The sequence below is a fragment of the Thalassophryne amazonica genome, chromosome 1 (assembly GCF_902500255.1).
Source record: "Thalassophryne amazonica chromosome 1, fThaAma1.1, whole genome shotgun sequence".
Classification (NCBI taxonomy): domain Eukaryota; kingdom Metazoa; phylum Chordata; class Actinopteri; order Batrachoidiformes; family Batrachoididae; genus Thalassophryne; species Thalassophryne amazonica.
Window position 1 is genome coordinate 39,254,879 of NC_047103.1, and position 26,492 is coordinate 39,281,370.

Sequence of the window (26,492 nt, forward strand, 5' to 3'; positions counted from 1 at the left end):
TCTTATCTGCAACTTAACCTGTCAAAAACAAAAGACATGCTAATTGATTTTCATAAGGAACCACCTGTCACAGCCCAGACCCTTGTCAAAGGTACAGCTGTGGACATAGTTAGTCATTATAAGTACTTAGGCACCATCCTGGATGGCAAACTGTCTTTTGAGACCAACTCAGATGCCATCTGCAGGAAAGTAAATCAGAGGCTGTTTTATTTGAGGAAATTGAGGTCTTTTAATGTCAATAAGAAGTTTCTTAAACTGTTTTACTCATCTTTTATTGAGTCTGTTTTAACATTTGCAGTGATTTGTTGGTTTGGGAGCCTCAGCATAAAAAATAAGAGCAGGATGAAGAATGTGGTCAAACTCTGCCAAAACACAATTGGCACTAGCCTGAGTGAACTTGATAATGTTTATCAAACCAGAGCCACTCAGAGGGCAAGGGCCATTTTGGCCAATCCTCTCCATCCTCTTCATGTAGTTTCGACTCCTCCCATTTAACAGGAGGTATTCATTCCCTTGTCAGGCCAAATCAAATAGATATTTAAAATGTTTTGTCCTGTCTGCCATTAGATTTCTTTATAGGCTGTAGGTGAACTTGTTGGGAACAATATACTGCACTTGATTAGTGATGACTATGTATGTATGTATGTATGTATGTATTGATCTGTATTATCACATGTGCCATGTGAGATTTTATTGTCTGATTTTGAACTTTTGCTGCAAACCAAATTGCCCTCCGGGAACATTAAAGATTTTCAATCAATCAATCAAAGTAACTGTTAGATTACTAGTTACTTTATTAGTTACTTTCAGCAGCCCCCCCCCCCCCCCCCCCCGCCACCTCAACATGATAATGATAACCTGTTTTACCTGCTTTGAAAATAATAACCTGTTTTGCCAATATTCATTTTATAGTCACCCTTTCTTGATTTCAATGAACATAAGTACTTGTTTCATTAAAAAAAATCTTTATTGACCACATATTTAACTGTTGATATCAGTGTAACAGTAAAACTTGCCATTTCTAACCTACATTGTTTATAAATGTAACTATTAAATTCTTTCGAACATTTTTCTAACATTTAAATTCTCTCTAAACATTTTAGTTATTGAAATTATTATTATTATAAGTAGTATTAGTTGTAGTAGTTAAAAAGGCTTCAAAACTGGACCTTTAATCTTGGGTTGTTGTGGGGTGCCGTGTCCCTGCCCCGCTCCACGGCTCCTTTCCATCTGGATTCGCCCCTGCACGGCCAAATTGACAGGTAAGAAAGTTCTCATGTCATCCTCAGAAAGAGAGTTCAGGCACATTTAAATACCAAAAAGTGTTAGTTCTTATGGCATAGCAGATCAGCTGTTTTTAGCGAGGACACACAGAGTGGCTCAGAGTTTTCAATAAAGGGAAAAAAGTATTAAAATGTATTTGTAAACCTGAGCGCAGGTGTGCTGTTGTCACCACGTTTTGAGAGGTGATGACTGTTTTTCAACTCGTTGCTGCAGAAAACCACAGAGGAAAAGCTGTTCACTGAAAGTGGGCAAAGTGGGCAGTTCAGTCGAACCCTGACCCCCTGCCTACAGGCCAAATTTAATGCTGCAATCGACCTGCATTACAAAAATAATAGTAACGCACAGTGGCTTGATTGCTGATTTGGGAAGATTAACACATTAGATTACTCATTACTGAAAAAAGCTGTCAGATTCGAGTAAGGAGGTACCGGGATCACTATATATATATATATATATATATATATATATATATATATATATATATATATATATATATATATATATATATATATATATATATATAAGCTACACTGTGTAGGATTTAGAGGTATCTATTTTGATTATTGTATAATTATTTGTAATAATAAATCAATGTGTTTTTTATAAGCTTGGTTTGGGACTCCTCATGGAGGGCACCATGTTGATACAGTAGTCCAAAAGGGACATAATCACACCACCTTTTGCATTTTACAGAGCAGCCAGAATACTGAACTGACAAAAGAAGACGAATCAGTGGTTGCTCCTCGATACACCTTCTACTGGTTGCTAGTGCAGGCTGACAATTTTGAGAACCCTAATTTTTATGAAATTGGGGATCATACATATAAACACAAAATGAGGCAAGGGAGCATGAATTCTCTGTAGGAAAAAAGTGAAAACATGAAGGAAAACAAAATCATGGCCAGTGATGGCAGGATGCTATTTGCACCATTACCACTAGATGACACTAAAGACTACACACTGTAGCTTTAATACACAACATGTAGTGTTGCAGTGTGCAGCTGCTGCTCTCACAGCCAGCAGTGGAAGAATATTATGTCATCTACTCTTTAATACCAGTGGAACATCCGGATAGTCATCTGCCACAAACAGCCAACATGTGAATGCCACAGTTTTAACACAGCAGCTGCACCACAGCACACAGTGAAGTCATCAAAATGGAAATCTTGCACTAGTCTGGCAAGGATGATGGATTGCAAGGTGACGCAGTACTGGACATTTCAATCAATTTCTCAAAAGATTTTCTGTTGAAATATGATGCAGTGTTTAAGGTGAAAAAAAAGCATTAAATCCTGGAATTGCTCAGAATCTGCATTTATTTATGATATTCTGTTCAGTTAAATCAAAACTAAAATATTGATCTGTATGAAAAATATCTCCCATGGTATTCTATCAGAAATCGGGGGGAGTAAAATAAAACGTATAGTCAGATTTGCTGACATAAACGGTGTTGTTGCCATTTGAGTAAATGTGATGCCAACAAAAATTATGACCCCCTTATTTCCTCAGTAATTGTGGATTAACTCGATCTAACATCTTCAAAATACTGATAACTACTATAAATGATCATATCCTTAGCATCATACCAACAATCTTAGCTAACAGGCTAGCCTTCGTTTGGGTGTTTATTACATCATTTTTTAGGAACTGGGCAGTGGTTCTCATAATAGTTTGGCTTTGGTGTGGGCATTAAAAATTATGACCCCCTTATTTCCTCAGTAATTGTGGATTAACACGATCTAACATCCTCAAGATACCAATAACTACTACAAATGATAACATCCTTAGCATCTTACCAACAAGCTTAGCTAACAGGCTAACATTTGTTTGGGTGTTTATTACATCATTTTTTAGGGACTGGGCAGTGGTTCTCATAATAGTTTGGCTTTGGTGTGGGCATTAAAAATTATCCTCAGTAACTATGGATTAACACGATCTAACATCCTCAAGATACCAATAACTACTACAAATGATAACATCCTTAGCATCTTACCAATAAGCTTAGCTAACAGGCTAGCCTTTGTTTGGGTGTTTATTACATCATTTTTTTAGGGACTGGGCAGTGGTTCTTATAATAGTTTGGCTTTGGTGTGGGCATTAAAAATTATGACCCCCTTATTTCCTCAGTAACTGTGGATTAACAAATGAACCTCATGAAGCTACCGATAGCTGCTATAAATGCTAACACCTTTGGTATCCAAAATTACATCACGTTAATTTCACTTTACCCAAATATCAGTGCAAACACATCTTAGATGATCTGTTGGGAGAATTAACTATACAGCAAACCATATTATTACAGATATTTGGAATAAAATGTTTTTTTAAAAAAAGATGGGCCTTCACAGTAGCTGCAGCCTGAGCCTTTGACTGACCGCAGCGACACACACACACACACACACACACATATGAAAGCATCAACACGTGAGCTGTGAGTAAAAGTGGCTCTAATGTGCTCAGAGAACTGGACTTTATTGCATATTGAAGGTTACAACCCCTGGCAAAAATTATGGAATCACCGGCTTCGGAAGATGTTCATTCAGTTGTTTAATTTTGTAGAAAAAAAGCAGATCACAGACATGACACAAAACTAAAGTCATTTCAAATGGCAACTTTCTGGCTTTAAGAAACACTATAAGAAATCAGGAAAAAAAATTGTGGCAGTCAGTAATGGTTACTTTTTTAGACCAAGCAGAGGGAAAAAAATATGGACTCACTCAATTCTGAGGAATAAATTATGGAATCACCCTGTAAATTTTCATCCCTAAAACTAACACCTGCATCAAATTAGATCTGCTCGTTAGTCTGCATCTAAAAAGGAGTGGTTACACCTTGGAGAGCTGTTGCACCAAGTGGACTGACATGAATCATGGCTCCAACACGAGAGATGTCAATTGAAACAAAGGAGAGGATTATCAAACTCTTAAAAGAGGGTAAATCATCACGCAATGTTGCAAAAGATGTTGGTTGTTCACAGTCAGCTGTGTCTAAACTCTGGACCAAATACAAACAACATGGGAAGGTTGTTAAAGGCAAACATACTGGTAGACCAAGGAAGACATCAAAGTGTCAAGACAGAAAACTTAAAGCAATATGTCTCAAAAATTGAAAATGCACAACAAAGCAAATGAGGAACGAATGGGAGGAAACTGGAGTCAACGTCTGTGACCGAACTGTAAGAAACCACCTAAAGGAAATGGGATTTACATACAGAAAAGCTAAACGAAAGCCATCATTAACACCTAAACAGAAAAAAACAAGGTTACAATGGGCTAAGGAAAAGCAATCGTGGACTGTGGATGACTGGATGAAAGTCATATTCAGTGATGAATCTCGAATCTGCATTGGGCAAGGTGATGATGCTGGAACTTTTGTTTGGTGCCATTCCAATGAGATTTATAAAGATGACTGCCTGAAGAGAACATGTAAATTTCCACAGTCATTGATGATATGGGGCTGCATGTCAGGTAAAGGCACTAGGGAGATGGCTGTCATTACATCTTCAATAAATGCACAAGTTTACGTTGATATTTTGGACACTTTTCTTATCCCATCAATTGAAAGGATGTTTGGGGATGATAAAATCATTTTTCAAGATGATAATACATCTTGCCATAGAGCAAAAACTGTGAAAACATTCCTTGCAAAAAGACACATAGGGTCAATGTCATGGCCTGCAAATAGTCCGGATCTTAATCCAATTGAAAATCTTTGGTGGAAGTTGAAGAAAATGGTCCATGACAAGGCTCCAACCTGCAAAGCTGATCTGGTAACAGCAATCAGAGAAAGTTGGAGCCAGATTGATGAAGAGTACTGTTTGTCACTCATTAAGTCCATGCCTCAGAGACTGCAAGCTGTTATAAAAGCCAGAGGTGGTGCAACAAAATACTAGTGATGTGTTGGAGCGTTCTTTTGTTTTTCATGATTCCATAATTTTTTCCTCAGAATTGAGTGATTCCATATTTTTTTCCCTCTGCTTGGTCTAAAAAAGTAACCGTTACTGACTGCCACAATTTTTTTCCTGATTTCTTATAGTGTTTCTTAAAGCCAGAAAGTTGCCATTTGAAATGACTTTAGTTTTGTGTCATGTCTGTGATCTGCTTTTTTTCTACAAAATTAAACAACTGAATGAACATCCTTCGAGGCCGGTGATTCCATAATTTTTGCCAGGGGTTGTATAATGAACATGATGATGATGTTTGAAAGACAACAGTATATTTAAATTGAAGCACTGGATTTGATCTTGCATGTATTTGATCTAAAATGCTTTTATTTCTTCACCTTTTGTTTTCACACACACAAATACAGTTGACAGCACATATGGCCAGTATTTACAGACTTTTTTCATACAAGTCATTCTTAGACTAATATATACACATTTTAAATGGGTGTTTCTGCTCGTGTAGTAAATGGAGCTTCAAAGACAATATTGGAATATTTGGGCTTGTTGAGCCTTGGCACAGTTATGCCGCTGGAGCTGTACCCTCATGTTTCCTTGAGGGTCTGACAGATGCTTTCTGGGCCTCTCCTTGGTTCCATCGGCTTTACTGTGTTTATCTGGGTTTTCTTAGAGCACCAGGAAGAAAAAAAACCCAAAACACAAGCTGGGGTTGTGGCCTCAGATGAGTATCCTGGTCAGTTTAATCACCCATGATTTATTCAAAATCTGGAATTATTTTAATCACAGAGATTTGGGTGTATTTTGAATTGGATTACTGTATGTTTTTCTGCAGACAGATGAGATTCTGCAAGTTTACAAGCTGACACTGTGCCTTGACCGTTATGTGTTACACCGCTGTGGCCGTGAGGCATTCAAAGGATATGTGCAGCCCACTGGATTTTGAACAGAAAACACTGGGTCAGATTGGGTCTCAACTTAGATATATATATATTTTCTGGAGTAATGTCAGTCCAAAGTGACCTGAGAACATCTTTCTGAGTCATCACCAGTTGATGTGGTGGTGGTGGTGGTGGTGTTATGTGTCGGACGCAGCTCGGAGAACCGACCAGCGTTTGAAGGACCCAGTATGAAATAAGCAGAGCACGGTTCAAAGGCTAACTGAATTTAATACATAACAGTGATAATATAATAACAAAAAGGTGCGGCCTGGCGTGGTGCGCTCCCAGCAGCGCTAACGGTCCGGAGCCAGAAGTTGTTTCGGACCCAAGGACCCCGCCGACACCCCCCAGGTGGCCGCAACAACCGAGTCTGTGAAAGAAGGAACCATTATGTGAGTCCACACTCTACACACAGAACACTTAAAGGTGTACAAACAGCAAACACTTCCTGGCTTGATTACTGATCAGCTTCCCAACCTGCAGGCATGGAACATCCCGTTCACAAAACTCCACTGCAGTGGAAGCTGATACATGACTAACAAACAGCTCAATACAATAAGGTGTGAGGGACACCACATTTACTGACTGTATAACTGTTAGTCACAAAATCTAACGTACCTCAGGAAGTGTGCTGACGAGCGTGAGACCTCACCCCCTCCTCTTTCACAGACTGTGCATCAAACCTGGACGTTCTCAGCATCCGCTGTTGATGAGATGGCTCCCGAGACGACGATCTCACCCGTCTGGTCACAAGGTCGAGTCTCTGGCAAATACACACTGTGCACTCCAGTCTTAAATGCCAACATGTTCCAATCCATCCAGATGCACCACAGCTGTGAGTCCTGACGAGTCGCAGGTGATCAGGGTGAGGTCCTGACAGCCTCAGCAACACAGCCACTCAGTCCCAAACGCAAGCCACCTGGGAGGAAAACCAAAAAACAGAAACAAACCGGCAGCCATGCCCCCCCAGCCATATAACAGTACCCCACCCTCACGGGAAGCCTCCCGGCGACCACACACACCTGGCCCAGGAGAAACACCCCCCTCCAGGGACCATGGCTGGAAACCGCGTCTGCGTTCATCCTCCAACAGACTGGTTGAACTGGCTGCATCTTTGCCCTTGTTTCTGACAGTCTCTTAGCATAGGTGTGGCCAGGAGTTCTTACACCTGTGCGGTCAGCCCTTATCCAAACATGTGTGATTAGTCATAAAACAAAACAACCAAAACACCCCCCCCCCCCCCCCCCCCAGAGGACCGTTCCATCAAACCCTAGGGAAGGGGAGAAAAGAAAAACAACCCAAACCTGAGCTCACAAACAAAAATGCCAAAATACCCCCCCTCCTCCCCCCAAACGACACGTAGGGACCAACACCCCCCAGAGGGCCACCCGCCAGCTCCAGGAGTAATAACCACGGCCGAGGTCCCTCTGGGATCCAACATCACCCACGGGGACTACCAGCGCCTCCCAGAGGACCACTCGTCAACCCCAGGAGACGCCTCCCCTCATGACCAATGGACCCAGCCCCGGCCGTCCACGGCTAGATGGACCCAACGCCCTTTCCCCCCCAGAGGACACCACAGTCAAACCCTGAGGGCGGAAACTGGGGGGGGGAAACAAAAAGAATACCTCAAACCCCCCCCTCCCCTCCCGGGTGCAGAGGCCACCTGGGAAACGCCCAGCACAACCTAACTGCACCCCTCCAGCAATGCCGACACTACGGCACACCCGGCTGGAGTCAGAGGAGAAGAGAGGGCATAACAAAAAACAAAAAGAAAAAACAACCCAAGTACCAACCCCATCACCCCCCCAGGGGACCGTTCCATCCAACCCTGGGGATGTGAAACAAAAAGAAACAAAAGAAAAAACAAACAGACCAACACACAGTTGTTTGGGTCCCTGTTTTTTTTTTTTTTTGCAAAGGCTACAGGGCCACACCCCCAGACAAATAGTGGACAACAAAAAATAAAAGCCCACACAAAAACCAACTCAAAAAACACCCACACAAAATGAACTAACACAAAACAAATCAGTGAATTCTACCGTCAAGCTCAACCAAATGGAACACACCTGTTCCTACTCAAGAGCCTGACAGTAACGTGATTCAGTCACCACAAGGGGGAACCAGAGTGCTAAAAATGAAAAAACCCCTTTGGCGACAGAAAAAAACAAACGAGCTGCTTTTGTGTGCGCAGCTGAGTGCAACACACAACCAAAATGTGCTCAACTAAAGAACGCCGGAGCTGATACAACAGACGCAGTAGTTACCTTTGTCCGGGGAAACGGGGCTACGACTGTAACACAGGAAGCCCAGCGACCCGTGCTAACAGAGCTCCGCCGTGCGCGTGAACCCATTACAAACGCACTCTTGCAGCTCCCGTTTAAACCTCTTATCCGGTCGGAGTGTGACGCGAAGCCGTCGCCAGTCACACTCCACCACGACCCACGGATAAGGCACAACACAGGAACACGGCTGCAAGAGAGCACAAATCAGTATCCAGTAATGGGTCTCAAACACGCACCTTCCGGGCGGAGAGCCCCGCAACTGATCCGGATAACCACTGAACGTCTGCTGCCGCCTTCCCGGCGCGTTACCGTCTCTGCTACCGCTGGGTCCGTGATGTTTGGCCAGAGACTACTGTTATGTGTCGGACGCAGCTCGGAGAACCGACCAGCGTTTGAAGGACCCAGTATGAAATAAGCAGAGCACGGTTCAAAGGCTAACTGAATTTAATACATAACAGTGATAATATAATAACAAAAAGGTGCGGCCTGGCGTGGTGCGCTCCCAGCAGCGCTAACGGTCCGGAGCCAGAAGCTGTTTCGGACCCAAGGACCCCGCCGACACCCCCCAGGTGGCCGCAACAACCGAGTCTGTGAAAGAAGGAACCATTATGTGAGTCCACACTCTACACACAGAACACTTAAAGGTGTACAAACAGCAAACACTTCCTGGCTTGATTACTGATCAGCTTCCCAACCTGCAGGCATGGAACATCCCGTTCACAAAACTCCACTGCAGTGGAAGCTGATACATGACTAACAAACAGCTCAATACAATAAGGTGTGAGGGACACCACATTTACTGACTGTATAACTGTTAGTCACAAAATCTAACGTACCTCAGGAAGTGTGCTGACGAGCGTGAGACCTCACCCCCTCCTCTTTCACAGACTGTGCATCAAACCTGGACGTTCTCAGCATCCGCTGTTGATGAGATGGCTCCCGAGACGACGATTTCACCCGTCTGGTCACAAGGTCGAGTCTCTGGCAAATACACACTGTGCACTCCAGTCTTAAATGCCAACATGTTCCAATCCATCCAGATGCACCACAGCTGTGAGTCCTGACGAGTCGCAGGTGATCAGGGTGAGGTCCTGACAGCCTCAGCAACACAGCCACTCAGTCCCAAACGCAAGCCACCTGGGAGGAAAACCAAAAAACAGAAACAAACCGGCAGCCAGGCCCCCCCAGCCATATAACAGGTGGGGAGTAGAGGCAAAGATAAATCCCTCTCTCTTCCATCAATAATTCTGTTTTTTTTCACAGCCTCTCTAATCCCCTTTCTAATGCGACTCACCTCTGTTTATCAGCAGCGCGCCGGTGTGCCAGCGAGGCAAACATGCAAACTACACATTTGTAAGCAGATGTGGGACTTTTAATCAGCGTTGATCTTGATCTTCATATAGTTATCATCCCTGTGTATGTTGGGACAAACAACATCTGACTTGATATCATGAGCCGTTGCCCCTCATTTTCCCTCTTTGTCCCCGGTAAGCATCTGCGTCACTCCCACTGCTGTGAAAATGTGCTAAAGCACAGAGATAATCACTGCTGCCATTTGAATAGTGGCGCTGTATGTGGAGATTATGTGTCATGCTGGCCATGCAGGCCTGCCGCTGCCGGGCTCAGTTGGAACATCACCGGGGAGTTAATTCAGCGATGCCACAGGCTGAGGCGTGAGCCGTCTTTCTCTGCCAGGACTTCAAAGAACAGCCCGACAAAGTCTTTAAATCTTCATCTCCTTTGGTCCGGACTCTGCAGAGTGCACAGGTCAAACTCAGCCTCATCTTTCAGGTATCACGTTACGCCACTGATCAGTTTTGAAGAGATTCATGAATACTGTGCAGCCTGTTTCCATATCACATTCAGATTGTCTCATTTTTCTGTCCCACTTGCATTATTTTCTGTTTTCTGTTCCTCTTTTCATTTTCCCTGTCCTGTTGCAATTGCTTTCCCATATCTTCAGCCTAGATTGCACACTCATTTCCTCTTTTGCAGGCCTATTTTTTTTCATTTATTGTGGACTGTTGAATTATTCAGACTGCAGACTATTAACAGATTATCCTGGTCTCATTACTGAACCCCATGACTGCACAGCTGCCTTACAGAATCTGAGTGGCATCCAGAAGGATTTTAATACAAGGAAGACTTGAAATTTCAGCTTCATCTTGCCAGAGGGCACACGGAAGACTCAAGCCTAGATTTGATCTGCGATATTCCATGAAAGTCCTCAGTTGTACTCCACCATGAAGCTGTGACTGGTGGTGCAACAAACAAAAGCTGCATTGTGCACAGTGTTTCCAATCACATACATAGAAACCTGCAACTTTCACAAAGTTGTCTGGGTGTATTGGTGGCTTCCCTCACTACTTTCCTTCTTGCACAGTCACATAGTTCTTGAGAACTGCTCAGTCCAGACAGTATTCCACTGTTTGTGCTCAAATAGTACATGAACTGCTTTTTTGTGGAACTTTTCCATCTATTGCGGCCACTTAAAGTGCTTTATGTAAGTTGCTCAACTGCACACTGGGAGCAACTTGGGGATTAAACAACCTTGCAAGAGACCTTTGCAGTTCTGCTGTCTGATGAGGAAATGAACCCATGATCCTAAAGACCATCACCTTTTCTTGATGAGTGATGAGTGAAATCCAGTACTTATTCAGTGACTTGTAAATATTCATGTATCCAACATCTGACTTGTTTACAGAAAACTGGCTGTAAATGTGAATATATATATATATATATATATATATATATATATTACTAAGGGTGGACAGAGCGCCTTGAGCCAGTTAAGGAACCTGTTAAACAGAAGCGAAATGAGGGGAAAAAGGCAGCCAGTGCTTCACCATCAACTGCACCAACTACAAAAACGAATTCTCCAATATTAAAATGAACTGTACAAGAGCCTTAATGTAATTATGTAAAATAAATGTCTATTTTAAAGTCGTTCATTACAGCTTTTAATCAGCTTGAATACAACTTACAAGGCCTCATTTATAAAAATCCAACGAGAATTATGATGACAGGAAAAAACCATCACAGTAAATGAACAGAATGGCATATTTTTTCCCCAGATTTCCACACTTTACATAAAACATTTTTTTTCTACCCAGGCATGTATGGGTTCATTAGAAAGAGCAATTAAAGGGCTTTAAAACAAGCCTACTTTTATTAAAATCTGTTAACAAATAGTGACAATAGAAAGAGAAAAGCAGCACAGTTTGTCATAATTTCCACAAATTTCTGCATTTTACATAAAAGGTTTTTTTCACCCACACATGCATAGGTTCATTGGAAAGAGCTTTCAAAGGGCTTTAAAACAAGCCTACATTTATTAAAATCCGTTAAGAAATAATGACGCTAGTGCAAAAAAAGTGGTCAGTTTATCATTGATGATCTGCACATTTCCACCCTTAGTAATGGCGTCTTCCTGTCCTGAGCGACACTAATAGATTGAGGCCCGCACGTCCATTCCAGGTCTATATTTCCATGGTCGCGTCCACCACTCAAACACAAACTTGTTCAGATTGAAACAGAATGTGACTTTTTAACCTCTTAAAATACCTCTTAATATACATCAAGGTTACCATCTTTGAGCTTGTCCAAGGTCTGTGTCCCAAGAATGTTTCCTGTGAATTTCAAGAGTCTGGCATTAATAGGACTGGACTTATGCTGAGCACAGACTGACGGACGGACGGACAGATGGACGGACGGTCGAAAAGCCTTCATAATACCCGATGGCCATATTTGATGGCCTCGGGTAAAAACCAGCACTGTCCAAATACTTTTGGACTTGATTATAGTCTGCTTTATTTGGGGTAAGTAAAATTACACGTGCACACACACTGTTCCGCTGTGGTGAAGACAGTGCATTTCCACAGAGTCAATTTATTAACATGGAGAAGGATTAGAATTGTGTATTTAAAAAAATCCTCATATGTGAGCCCAAATTTGTGAACTGCTACATGGCGTGTGTTACCTAACATGCTTATTTTGCACAGGGATGTGAGTTATGAGCATGTTTGGGGTTGTTTACTCTTTCATGAATTTGTGGTTGTAATTTTGAATCAACCCTCCCACGTCTGTGTCTGTACCTGTGTTTAAGCCATGTGTTTCTTATGCACCCCAGCAGAGTGTGAAATTGCAATCCATCCCTGCAGAGGTGACACCGTGATGGAGAAAACAGGATCCAGATGTGACACCTCATCTATATCTAGTTGTTGTAACTGAAAATTCAGAAGTGTTTGGGTGAAATATAGTTTTATCCAGGTTCTTGCCGGATAAGTCTTTAAATAAAGTCTTAAAAAACTTTTGTTTCAATGCAAACTAAGGACTCGCATATAAAAAACATAATATTAAATAATGCTGTTTATTTTACTATGTGGAATTTGGGGGTGGGGGTTGAATAAAAAGTTATTATTTTGAACTAAATAGGTAATAGTACCCATCAAGCTAAAAGAAATTGGAGATGTAAGGTGGTGGCAGGAGAGATTGTAGCTATACATGGTTTGTAAGATGACTTTAGAGGTAAAGAAGAGGAGAGTCAGAGCTCAACAAAGGATCAGATTGTGGAAGCTGAAGGAGGAAGACTCTTATGTGAAATTCAGTTAGCATATGAGAGAGGCACTGGATGGAGGGGACGCAATTTTGGACAACTGGAAAAATACTGCAGATGCGGAGAGGGAGACAGCTAGGAAGGTACTGGGTGTTGGCATCTGGACAGCCAAAAGAAGACAAGTAGACTTGGTGATGGAACGAAGATGTCCAGGAAAGCACAAGGAGAAAGAGGTTGATGAAAAAGTTTTGGGATAGTCGAAAAGATGAAGAAAGTAGGTGGGAGTACAAGGAGATGCGGAGTAAGGCAAAAAGAGAAGTGGCAAAGGCTAAGGAAAAGGCATATTGCGAGCTGTACAAGAAGTTGAATAGTAAGGAAGGAGAAAAGGACTTGACCGATTGGCCAGACAAAGGGAAGAGCTAGAAAGGATGTGCAGCAGGTTAGGTTGGTAAAAGATGCAGATGATAATGTGCTGACAAGTGAGGAGAGTGTGTTGCGAAGGTGGAGGGAATATTTTGAGGAGTTGATGAATGAAGAAAAAGGCTGGATGATGTGGCAAGAGTAGATCAGGAAGTACAGGAGATTAGTAAGGATGAAGCGAGGGCAGCTATGAAGAGGATGAACAGTGGAAAAGCAGATGGTCCAGATGACATTCCAGTGGAGGCCTGGAAAGATCTACAAGAGATAGCAGAGGACTTTCTAACCAGGTTGTTTAATAAAATGTCAGAAATTGAGAGGATGCCTTAAGAGTAGAGATGAAGTGTGCTGGTCCCTATTTATAAGAAGAAGGGTGATGTGCAGAGCTGCAGTAACTACAGAGGGATAAAGTTGATCAGCCACAGCATGAAGTTATGGGAAAGGGTAGTAGAAGCTAGGTTTAGAAAACAGGTGAAGATCTGTGAGCAGTAATACGGTTTCATGCCGAGAAAGAGCACTACAGTGCAAAGTTTGCTCTGAGAATACTGATGGAGAAGTACAGAAAAGGTCAGAAGGAGTTACATTGTGTGTTTGTGGATTTAGAGAAAGCTTTTGACAGGGTCCCAAGAGAAGAGTTGTGGTATTATATGGGGATGTCTGGAGTGTCTGAGAAGTATGCGAGGGTAGCGCAGGACATGTACAAGGATAGTGTGACAGCAGTGAGATCTGCAGTAGGAATGAGAGACTCATTCAAGTTGGAGGTGGGATTACACCAAGGATCAGATCTGAGTCCTTTCTTGTTTGCAGTGGTTATGGACAGGTTGACGGATGAGATCAGACAGGAGTCTTCACGGACTATGATGTTTGCAGATGTGATCTGTAGTGAGAGTAGAGAGCACATTGAGTCTAGCCTGGAGAGGTGGAGATACACTCTGGAGAGAAGGGAAATGAAAGTCAGTAGGAGCAAGACTGAGTACATGTGTGTGAATGAGAGGGAGCCCAGTGGAATAGTGCGGTTACAAGGAGTAGAAGTGGTGAAAGTAGATGAGTTTAAATAGTTGAGGTCCACTGTCCAAAGTAATGGAGAGTGTGGTAGAGAGGTGAAGAAGAGAGTGCAGGCAGGGTGGAGTGGGTGGAGAAAGGTGGCAGGAGTGATTTGTGACCGAAGAATGATGGGGAAAGTTTTCAAGACAGTAGTGAGACCAGCGATGTTGGTGTTGCTGTTACCTTGTTGTGTGAAGCAAAAACAATGGTTGGAAGGTCCTGTGGAGTATCAGTCACCTCCTCCTGACCTGTGTGTGCATGCATTCGTGTAACCTGTCCCATCTGGAGAGTGCCAGACAGTTCTGTTCTGTGCCACCACATTGAGCTACCCATCGCTTATTTTTCATCACCTTAATGGCTGGTTCTTTCAAAACTAAACTGCAAACCTTTACTATTAAAAGCACAGTAATGTTTGTTTTGATGTTAATACACAAGAAAATGAACATACTTTGGGAAGCTGTTTCTTTACACACGGTCTTGCACATTTCTGCACATGAATGATGGTGCTTTTTTATAAAAAGAGTAACAGGAAGTAGGGCAGCATGGTGGCTTAGTGGTTAGCACTGTTGCCTCACAACAAGAAGGCCATGGGTTTGATTCCTACCTGTGGCCTTTCTGTGTGGAGTTTGCATGTTCTCCCAGTTGTTTGCATGGGTTCCCTGTGTTTGTCTACATGTGGCCCTGTGACAGACTGGCGTACTGTCCAGGGTGTAAGTGGTAAATGTAACAGGGCATTTATATAGCGCTTTTTCATTTCTGTGTGTGTGTGTGTGTGTGTGTGTGTGTGTGTGTGTGTGTGTGTGTGTGTGTGTGTGTGTGTGTGTGTGTGTGTGTGTGTGTGTGTGTGTGTGTGTGTGTGTGTGTGTGTGTGTGTGTTAGTAAACACCCGTAAATCCTACACACTGTAGCTTTAATGAATCAGTAATTATAATGAAATAATAGATCGTGTTCTGAAATGGACCATTTTGCAAAGTAAGTATTTTTACTTACACTGTAAAACCTGATGAGTTACTACAGATCAATTGCTTGAGGGAACCAAATTCCATTAAAAAATTCAAGTATGCAAAATTCATCTACTGAAGTACAATACGAGGTCTATTAGAAAAGTATCCGACCTTATTATTTTTTTCAAAAACCATATGGATTTGAATTACATGTGATTGCGTCAGACAAGCTTGAACCCTCATGCGCATGCGTGAGTTTTTCCACGCCTGTCGGTTGCATCATTCGCCTGTGAGCAGATTTGAGTGAGGAGTGGTCCAGCCCCCTCGGCGGATTTTCGTTGTCAGGAAATGGCGGAATGATTTGGGCTTTTTTTCCATCAGAATTTTTTCACAAACTGCTAGAGACTGGCAGCTGGAAACCATTAGAAAAATTTATCTGGCTTTCGGTGAAAGTGTTACGGGTTTGGTAGAGAATAAGGAGTGTTACTGTCGCTTTAAGGACGGCCCCCAGCGGCTGTGGGGCACGCCGCGCTCCGAAGCCGCCATTGACAGGCTGAACGACCATTTCATTTCTAAACGGATGGCTGTCTGGATCCGTGTCCATCGTGTGCCATTTCTCTGGTTATCACAAGAGCTGGACATCAACCATTTTCCGGCAGATTTCACTTTTAACAAGAGATTTTGTCATGGAAAGCTGAGCGGATGGATTCGCTATTGGAGCGAGACAAAACCACCTCTGTTTTGGTCTCACAGGATGGCTTTGAGATGGCGTTCAGACCAGGGTTTGCCTTTTAGAATAAATAGTTGTGTGCCTTCAGGGCACCAAAATCTGAAAAGTTTGGTGCCCCTCAGAAAAGTTCGGTACCAAACCTACCGCTACGCAGCATAGAGGCAAAGCAACTAGGGGGGTCTGGGGGCATGCCCCCCACAAAATTTTGATATAAAGGATGCAAATTGTGCATTCTGGTGATATCTGGGGCAGATTTGGGGTGAAATTATGGAAGAACAAAAAACGAAAGAGATCCGCACAGCCAGTTAGCTCCCAAACAAGCCTTTAATAACACACCAAAGGTGATGTTTCGGGCCTCGCCCTTCATCAGACAGGATGAAATTATGGAAGGGAATTTTTGTGTTTTTGGAATAATATTTTCTGAAATTTCGAAATTTTCTAACCTTGTCAGAAGCTGAGATGACCCCATGCCAATATGCACAGGCAGATTGGCACGGGGTCATCTCAGCTGCCAATGTTTTATTAAACATCCAGCCCATTAACAGTCATGGCTGCCATGAGTGTTGATTACACTTGTTGTGATTACAGAAAATCTATTAGCAGTCATCATGGTCATCTGCCATTCTCTGCAGCACTTCAAGGTGTTCTTCCTCAGAATCAGAATTAAGCTCAGAATCTAAGGCAGCTCTTCCCTCAAAAACTCTGTCATAATTGTGTTTATAAACCAGTCACCATTTGCTTTTATTATACATCTGTATAGTTAATAAATAAAATAATCTTCACGGATGATTTGCTCGCGCGCGCACGTAGAGAAATAAAAAAAAAAAAAACCTCTCTGCTGGCTGCTGTTCGCTCTTCCCTCAAAAATGCTCCATTTGATCTGTGTATAATAAAATGTGGCATTACAAACAGAGGAGAAGAACATTTTTTGATGACGTTTTGTGTATGTGTCGGTCTCAGAAAGTCAAATTCTGCGCAAATTTTGTCCAAATTTGATAGATTTCTGTACAGTTATGAAATAAAAAAGGTGGATTCCAGTCGGGAATGCAAGTCTAAAGAGTTGTGTGCCCGCCCCCAAAGCAGGGTGCCACGGGTTCCCGGGTAACCGCTAAAATCGAACCCTGGTTCAGACAGCTGTTGGTGGTTTTTCTATAGAGTGATTATCTGAGAAATTGTGGATGTGCCTGGACATGCCAGAACATGTCCCGTGAGGCTTCATCACGGCGTTGCTGTGCGCCATGCGGCACCGCCGCGACGCGCGGAATTCCTCCGCACATCTGTCTCAATGTGCCGAAAAAGTGCTGATGTCCACGTCTTTTCACAATTCCTGTGCTAGTCAGACGACGTCCCGGATAAAACACAGTGTCCAGTTTGGAAATGAACAGCACATTCCACTGTTACAGGAGTTTTGTCATAGAAAGAGGAGCGGAGGCTTTGCGCATCGCGGCGGTGCCACATGGCGCACAGCAACGCTGTGATGAAGCCTCACAGGACATGTTCTGGCATGTCCAGGCACATCCACAATTTCTCAGATAATCACTCGATGGAAAAACCACCGACAGCTGTCTGAACGCCATCTCAAAGCCGTCCTGTGAGACCAAAACGGAGGAGGTTTTGTCTCGCTCCAGTAGCGAATCCATCATGATGCACAAAGCCTCCGCTCGGCTTTCCATGACAAAATCTCTTGTTAAAAGTGAAATCTGCCGGAAAATGGTTGATGTCCAGCTCTTGTGATAACCAGAGAAATGGCACACGATGGTCACGGATCCAGACAGCCATCCGTTTAGAAATGAAATGGTCGTTCAGCCTGTCAATGGCGGCTTCGGAGCGCGGCGTGCCCCACAGCCGCTGGGGGCCGTCCTTAAAGCGACAGTAACACTCCTTATTCTCTACCAAGCCCATAACATTTTCACCGAAAGCCAGATAAATTTTTCTAATGGTTTCCAGCTGCCAGTCTCTAACAGTTTCTGAAAAAATTCTGATGGAAAAAAAGCCCAAATCATTCCGCCATTTCCTAGCAATGAAACAACGATGAGGGGGCTGGACCACTCCTCACTCAAAGCCTGCTCACAGGCGAATGACGCAACCGACAGGCGTGGAAAAACTCAGGCATGCGCACGAGGGTTCAAGCTTGTCTGACGCAATCACACGTGATTCAAATCCATATGGTTTTTGAAAAAAATAATAAGGTCGGATACTTTCTAATAGACCTCGTAAATATGGTTGGCAACACAATGGTGCAAGCAGGTAGTATGCTTGCCTCCCAGACAGAAGGCCCTCGGTCCAAGGCCACCTGTTCTCCTTGTACATCAATCAAAATCAAAATGTGTCAAATCAACATGCGGCTCTATATTGGATCTGCTGTGGCAGCCTTGACAAAAACGGGTATCAGGTAAAGGGTGAGTCCCGTGTTTGTTTTATGGAGCTTCAGTGATGTGCGAGTGAGAGATGCAGATGTGCAAGGCCATGGCATGATGAAGTAGGGTGGCCAGCTCCTTTCCTTGCCGTGTTAGTCAGGTACCACTGTTATTGCTGGGTGGGCAGCAGAGGAGCACCAGGTACCAGTCCCAGTGGGGACTCGAACCAACGACCTCCTGCACCCGTATAAGAGAAAAATTGGAGAAGCAAAAAATTTTATTCATCAATAAAAATCACATCGGCAATAAACTGAGTTGATTGTTGTTAAATTAACATTTGTTGTACAGAATTTAATGGTTTGATATATTTTGCAGTCATTTTTGACATTCCTACAATTCATTTGAAATATATAACAAAATAATCTAAAATATTTAGGCATCATTTCCACATGGGATCTTAGAGCTTTTTCAGTTCTGACCAGTTGGTCTTTTGAGCCACATTTAATTTTTTCTCACTAACTCTGGGCAGTTCTGTGTTTAATCTCCTGCTCAAGGATACAGTGACATGCAGCAGTCGTCAGGAACTGATGGACTAACCTCTTAGTACACCATCAACCTGCTCTGCCACCTGAGCTGCAGCCGCCAAACACAAGGACTTCATCACAAAAACACTGCTCATGTTCTTTTTTGCTGATTCTGCCTCAGGAAACAAACAAAAATAGCAAAATGAATATCACACTAAACACTTAATACTGCTTCAAATAAGAGGGCAGTCTTATAGTGACAAGTGGCTTTATGTTGTTAATTACTTTTTCAAAGAGAATTAACAAAATAAAACTCAAATAGTAACACGAGGTGACTGTGTGTCAAGTTGTTGAAGAGATTCTATGCAAACTGAAAAGTTGGCGGATTGATTACTGTGTATGGTTTTGAATCAACCTTTTTCATTTACATGTTGCCAGTTGAAGCACTTAATTAATTTAAACCAAAAATTGTCTCTTTTTTTCATCTAAACTACACATAGAAGTGAGAAAGTTTTTTTTAGAATACTGTCAAAATATGCAAAATAATTCAAATAAATGTATCGTCATATAAGTTCATGTAACACAAATAAGTTGAGTTCATTTTATGCCATTCAAACCTTTTTTTAATGCTTGAATTATTTGAGTTAACGGAACTTAATTAATTTAAGGCAAATGGTTTGAGTTGAACTAACTTATTTGTTTTTTCAGTCGTCGTACTTTTACCTGAGTAATATTTTCAGTACAGGATGTTTTCTTGTAACAGAGTATTTCTGCAGCATGGAGACTACTTCTGAGTACTTCTTTCACCACTGTGCTTAAGTAATTCAGTAATTCTAATACTAAAGGAAGTGTGGGGTGAAAAATGCAGGGAGCAGCAGCGTGCATGAGCACATGGTGCACTCACCATTAGGACGTCCCCACAGGAGTGTTTGGATGTTTTTGTACTGAAATTTCCTCTGTGGATTTTGATTGTTTTCTTCAAGGTGGATGAAATGTGCACGTACGGAGGTCAGTGAGCCCAGAATGAAGCACAGGACAGGAGCAGTGGCCAAGATGAGACCATAAAGAGGGTGAGCAACATGCACACCATAATCAGACCACATAAGATCAACTCGTGCACGGCTATGAACATTCACACCCAGAGATCCACTCGTAGATCAACGGTCACCTCTTGAATACTGCCTGCAGGTTCCGTTCATAATATTTCTGGTAAAAGTACAGACAGATTTCACGGGGCTGACAGCTTCCCCCTCAGTGGTGCAAGAGAAGAGACAGAAGTGTGGAGCAGAAAATGACAGACTATTGAAAGACAAGAAAACATGGATGACAGAAGGACAAACAGACAAAAGGAAGAGGAGGTTTCACTGGGTGAAGTGCTTCCCCCCGCCTGTGTGATGAAAAGCGGTGACGGAGCAGATGGCTGTGTTGAGATAAACTGTTAAAGTGAGAAAAAAGTGCTTAATAGCAAGTAAATGTGTTGAACGTGCAGCTGTGCCAGGCTTAAGTCAAACCACTCCAGCAGATCACGAACAGGCTGCAGGCCTCAGAAATCCACTTATTTTCCTCAATAAAAGCCCAACATCAACATCTCTTTTTCACACCATTCCCTTACTCATTCATCCACACCTCATTCATGCTGTTTGTGAATGTTCCATTTGTGCTGCTAAATGCTGGAGAATCCCAGAGAAGTAAAAGCAGAACATGCAGTCAAATATGCAGCTTTTGCTTGGGAAACAAGGGAACAGCCAATCGGTCTTACTTTAATGATAATGGATCCTTGGAATGACTTTGTGTCAAATGATCAATTACTTGACTGCAATAATAAGGAATATCACTTGCACTGTGAGGGAATATCAGCTACGACATTTTCTCCATATGGTTTATTTATTTATTTATTTCATTTATATAACGCCAAGTCACAACAAAGTTGCCTCAAGGTGCTTCACACAAGTAAGGTCTAATCTTACCATATGGCGCCATTCTCGATGCATCCAGTACACGGTATCTGAGTGTTGAGGACCCCAGTGGCTGGAGAAAGCCCAGGGGACACCCACATTTTGTCTGGCTGTGGCATATAGATGGCTACTTTAGAGATGTGGGAATGGACCAGTTGTCTGCTTGGGTGGTTGCAAACAGGACCCAAGGTAGCTCTGTTGTGTCGTGAATGCAGCGAAGCGCGGCACAAGTACATGCACACAGACTTTGTTCGACTTGACGAGATGATGGCGCTGCTGCTGCTGCTACTACTACTAACAATAATAATAACAATAATAATAATCATTCATTCATTCATTTATTCATCTTCTACCGCTTAGTCCAATTAAGGGTCGCGGGGGGCTGGAGCCTATCCCAGCAGTCATAGAGCGCAAGGCGGGGTACACCCAGGACAGGATGTCAGTCTGCCACAGGGCCACAAACAGACAAACAAACACAGACACCCACACACACACCTATGGACAATTTTTTTTTTTTAAAGACTCCAATCCACCTAACCCACATGTCTTTGGATGTGGGAGGAAACCGGAGCACCCGGAGGAAACCCACGCACACACAGGGAGAACATGTAAACTCCACACAGAAAGGCCACGGGAATTGAACCCACAACCTTCTCGCTGTGAGGCAACAGTGCTAACCACTAAGCCACCGTGCTGCCCATAATAATGTGTGTGTGTGTGTCAGTAATAATAATAATATGAATTCATAATTATAATTTTATCTGGATAGAACTTTTCACACAGTTATTACAAATTTCTGCATGGCGATGAGGAGATAACGTTCGAGGTGACTTGAGGTGTACATCAAGGTAGTGTACTGGTCACCATTACTCTTTATCATCTTAATTGATCAGGTCCTGAAGATGGTGCAGAGAGGAGCAACTAAAGCTGCACTGACATTTGCATGACTTTGATTCATGCACTTGCACGCATGTTGTCGTGACGTACCCTACCCGCTGTGTTCCCAGCTGGACGCCGTCCTTTGTTCCACCACCTGCCACCTGATCTGCGCTGGATGCTGTGTACATAAAATAATTATTTTGTAGCAGATTAATCATTTTCTCTGCAAGTTGTCTATTGAAAATGGCTCTACTCACTTCCTGAATCACAGAGGACCTGTTCAGCAGCGCTGTGCACGCCCACGTGCGCGCTGAATGAGCTGGAGAAAGCATTTGGAGCCATCTAAAAAGGTAATTATTTGTCAGGTTTACATTGTCATGGCTTGGTAAAACTGTTTCATTTTCTTTCCTTCTTATGTACAGTTGTAAAAGTATGTTTATGACAGATTTAACATCTCGTTATAATCCTTCAAACGAGATGCGCTCTGATGCTGCATGCTGATGCAACCACTCGCTCTGTTCACTTCTTTACTCCACTTGACGAGCTGGATGTTGTGTTGGTGAGCAGGTCGCGCCATGTAGCACAACATTTATCTGTGAAGGATTTTTTGAATATTTCAAAATTCTATTTGTGCATTTGCACACCGGCGCCCCTCTCACGTTCAGTCTACACCCGTTAAAGATGAGTTTGCTCTCTTGCACAACATAGGTCGTGCAAGTGCGTGAATCAAAGTCATGCAGGTGTCAGTGCACCTTAACACTGTGAGGAACAAAGACTCTGATACTTTCCTGTATGTTGATGACATTGAATTGGTGATGTGTGAGGCAAGTGAGTTACAAGCCACGAGACCACCATCAACAAGAGGATAGGAGAGTATGTCAAGAACTTTGGAATGCTTTACTCTGTCTTCAAGCACAAGGATATACCAGTTGTGTGAAGGTGGCCATATATACCTCCATGTTGCACCGCATTCTGCTCTGTGGCTGCAAGGTGAGAAAGAGTTCAGTCCTGGCTGTGGAGATGAGAGCTCTGAGACTTATCAGAGGAGTGGCCAGATGTGATTGAATGAGGAATGATGACATCAGGGAGCAGCTCAGGGTCCAGAGTGTGTTAAAGATTATTGAGCAGAGCCAATAATAATGTGATGGTATGGTCATGTCAAAAGAATGGATACCATCACTATTTAAAGACATGCAGGTTAGGTGAATTGTAAACTTTACAATTGTCCAGGCCTGCCTTGCAAAAGAGGTCTCGATCTCAATGGGACTAACCTGGTTAAATAAAGGTTAAATACATTTAAATAAAAAAGTACCCCAGTGAGGTTGCTTGGATGGTGACCTACAACAGAAACCCAGAGGAAGACCTAGGTAGAGGTGGATGGACAACATCAGGAATGCTATTGATCATTGGACGATGTCAAGAGGACCACCCTACATGCCAGCCAGGTAGAATGGAGGGCCTTCTGACAGACAGGCGGCAACACCTAACTGCTGTCTGATGCTGCTGGTGGTGGTGGTGGTGGTGATGCATAACAACAATCTAACAGTATATTGCGAAAAAGAACAATTTCCTAGGCTTTGGAAAAGCCAAGGCCTGCACCTCGTAAAATGCAGTGAAAGAAAAATAGATAGATACACGAAGTAGCCCATCCTCTCCAGTTTAACACGACAGCTCAGAAATAATAAATTCAGTCATCTTATACATTTCCATACAAAAACAGCAAATAATGAAGACAAACTGATTAAAATTTCGTAATGCTGGGTGCACCGGAACAATTCACAATGCATACTTGCTGATCATAACCACCTGCTGTTGATGGATTCTGGGTGGATGATGGAAATAAGGAGCAGGTGTGGTTCTAGCTTCTCTGCCACCTGCTGGACATGTGTGTGCTCGATACAGGGAATAATCTTACCATAGCATGAATGTTAGAAATTAGCACTGTTGCTTGACAGGCGCTTGTTTGTCTTGTTCATTTCAAACACCCAGGTTTGATGGCTACTATAGCCAATATTGGTTCAAAAGCAATGCATAATAATAACAATAATAAATAATAATGACATAAAGAGGATCCCTGTGGACACACACCTGTGAATGTGTGTGTGTTTTTATACAGTAAGTCACTTACCTTTGCCTCCTTACTCTTCGGTGGCTTTGCTCTTTGTTGATTGTTTGTGAGGGGCTCATTCTTCTGTGTACAGTGTGAATGAGCCTTCATCAACCACACACATCCATTGATATTTTCAACTACCCGCTGACGACAAGAAGCAGTTTACTGTTAATGTTTTACAAAGGTAGTCCCACTCATTTACATTTTACAGCCTTTTACCGTGATGCTTGTGGCAATCCCTCGGTTGTGATGAAGATTGTCTTTTGATCAATTCCTGGACGGGACAGAAAATCTACATCTACAGCTGATCTAGAAACGCCTGGGTTGTTTAACATGCTAATGTCGTTGCATGCCGACAAACATGCGGCCAGTGATGGTGTTAGCATTCTAAATCAATGCTGGACTGATTAAAATAATTTTGGTCCCAAGTCAAATCATTAATTCAAATACATGCAGTGCATCCGGAAAGTATTCACAGTGCTTCACTTTTTCAACATTTGTTACAGCTTCATTCCAAAATGAAGTAAATTCATTTTCCCCCTCAAAATTCTACTCACAACACCCCATAATGACAACATGGAAAAAAAATTTCTTTCTCCAGAGATGTTCAGTCAGATTCAGGTCTGGGCTCTGGCTGGGCCACTCAAGGACATTCGTAGAGTTGTCCTGAAGTCACTCCTTTGATATCTTGTTTGTGTGCTTTGGGTCATTGTCCTGCTGAAAGATGAACCGCTGCCCCAGTGTGATGTCAAGAGCGCTCTGGAGCAGGTTTTAATCCAAAATGTCTCTGTACATGGCTGCATTCATCTTTCCCTCAATTCTGACTCGTCTCCCAGTTCCGAGTACTAAAATACATCCCCACAGCTTCATGCGGCCACCACCATGCTTCAATGTAGGGATGGTGCCTGGTTTCCTCCAAACATCACGCCTGCCATTAAGGTCAAAGTCAAAGTTGGCTTTATTGTTAATTCTTCACATGTACTAGACATAAAAGGAATCGAAATTGTGTTTCTCACCTTCCCTCAGTGATGACAGGACAAGACATTTCTGACAATAAGAAACAGTAAAGCGCACAAGCAAGAATGTAAAAAGCTAAATAAGTGAGTAAGACAAGTAAGCTCAATAAGACTAGATAGGCTAAGTAAAGAATAAACAAACAGTACAGACGCGGTAAGGCAATAGGACTGTGAGAACAAGTATTCGCAGTGTCGTGTCTGAAGTAGTAGTAAAAAGTGAGATAGTGCAGTAGTGCAAACCATCCAGTATTTGTAGCAGCAGAAGATATTTGATAAGACAGTGTGTAAGTGGTGTGGTAGTGATAAAGTGAAACAGTGCCGGACACTGGTAATGGTAGCAACAGAATATTTTCTGTTTAGTCCTAGTGTGAAAGTGGCGCAGGGCAAAGAGTCCTTCAGTGTTTTCTCTTTTGTGCAAGAAGCTGGCTGAGTGAGTGTTAAGTTTTTGTTTTGTTTTTTTTAAGCTTCTTGAAAGCCTGGATGGAGCTGGGGGGAGAGTTCAATAATCTCACAGCCTGGTGGTTAAAGCTCTTTGTGAGTCTGGTGGTGCGAAACCGGAGGCTTCTGTATGTCTTCCCGGAGGGCAGAGTGCTGAACAGGTTGTGTGCAGGGTGGCTTGCATCGCCCACAGTTGTGGTTGCTTTGCAGGTGAGGCGGGTGGTCTATATGTCTTGCAGAGAGAGGAGTGGGGCACCAGTGATGCTTCCAGCTGCATTCACTATGCGCTGCAGGGCTTTCCTGTTGTAGTCAGTGCAGCTTCCGCCCCGCACAGTGATGCAGCTGGAAAGGATGCTCTCAATGGTGCCACAGTAGAAAGTGCTCAAGATGGTTGGTGGAGCATTTGCCCGCTTGAGTTTGCGCAGGAAGTAAAGACGCCGCTGGGCCTTCTTTGCCAGTGATGCAGTGTTGGTGGTCCAGAACAGGTCCTCACTGATGTGCATCCCCAGGAATTTGGTGCTACTCACTATCTCCACAGCAGCACCCTCAATGGTCAGGGACAGGTGTTGGGTGTGACCTTACCGGAAGTCAACAACAATCTCCTTGGTCTTACTGATATTCAGCAGGATGTTGTTGTTTCTGCACCATGTGGTCAGAAGGTTGACCTCTTCCCTGTAGTGAGTCTCATCGCCCTTGGTGATGAGCCCCACCAGAATTGTGTCGTCCGCAAAGTTCACTATGTGGTTTGTGCTGTGGGTTGTTGTGCAGTCATGTATCAGTAGTGTGAAGAGCAGTGGACTTAGCACGCAGCCTTGGGGAGCCTCTGTGTTCAATATGATGCTGCTTGAGGTGTTGTTGCCAACACGGACTGCTTGTGGCCTCTGGGTGAGGAAGTCCAACAGCCAGTTGAAAGGGAGGTGCTGAGCCCCAGTTTGTCCAGTTTGCAGATGAGCTGTTGAGGTATTATGGTGTTGAACGCTGAACTGAAGTCTATGAACAGCATTCTCACATATGAGTCCTTCTTGTCCAGATGGGTGAGGGCTGGGTGCAGGGCTGAGCAGATTGCATCCTCTGTAGATCGCTTGGCTCTGTATGCGAACTGGGAGGGGTCGGGG

At 43.1% G+C, this 26,492-nt stretch overlaps 1 protein-coding gene across 3 annotated transcripts in view; it reads left to right on the top strand.

Moving 5' to 3' along the window:
- The window catches only part of dlgap1b (discs, large (Drosophila) homolog-associated protein 1b), a 383,103-nt gene that overhangs the window by 143,317 nt on the left and 213,294 nt on the right, over positions 1-26,492 (top strand). For all 3 annotated transcript variants that reach the window (XM_034168371.1, XM_034168376.1, XM_034168383.1), the window contains exon 2: positions 19,963-20,049. The gene's annotated coding sequence lies outside the window, so the exon portion shown is untranslated. The remainder of the gene's footprint in view (positions 1-19,962; positions 20,050-26,492) is intronic.